This window comes from Equus przewalskii, chromosome 2 (assembly GCF_037783145.1).
Source record: "Equus przewalskii isolate Varuska chromosome 2, EquPr2, whole genome shotgun sequence".
NCBI lineage: Eukaryota > Metazoa > Chordata > Mammalia > Perissodactyla > Equidae > Equus > Equus przewalskii.
The window spans coordinates 39,917,785-39,918,054 of record NC_091832.1 but is presented as its reverse complement, the minus strand read 5'-3'; positions in this window follow the sequence as shown (position 1 = coordinate 39,918,054).

Sequence of the window (270 nt, the reverse complement as noted above, 5' to 3'; positions counted from 1 at the left end):
CCAGCGCCCCCTTACACACCCTGTTCTGGCCTCTGGGCAGCTTGGGTGTCAGTCAGGCGCCAGGCCCAGCTCCCCGCTCCTTGGCCTCACAATCCCAGCCTTTGTCCTGCTGGCCCAGGCCTGGCTGGCTCTGCACCAGCCCCAGGGCCCTTGGAGACCAGAGCAGCTGGAGCCCCACCAAGTATTTTTCCAGGCTGGGCCAGGGGCCCTCAGGAGACAGAGAAGGATGTGAAGGGAGGGGTGTTCATTCATCCGTTTGTTCATTCATCC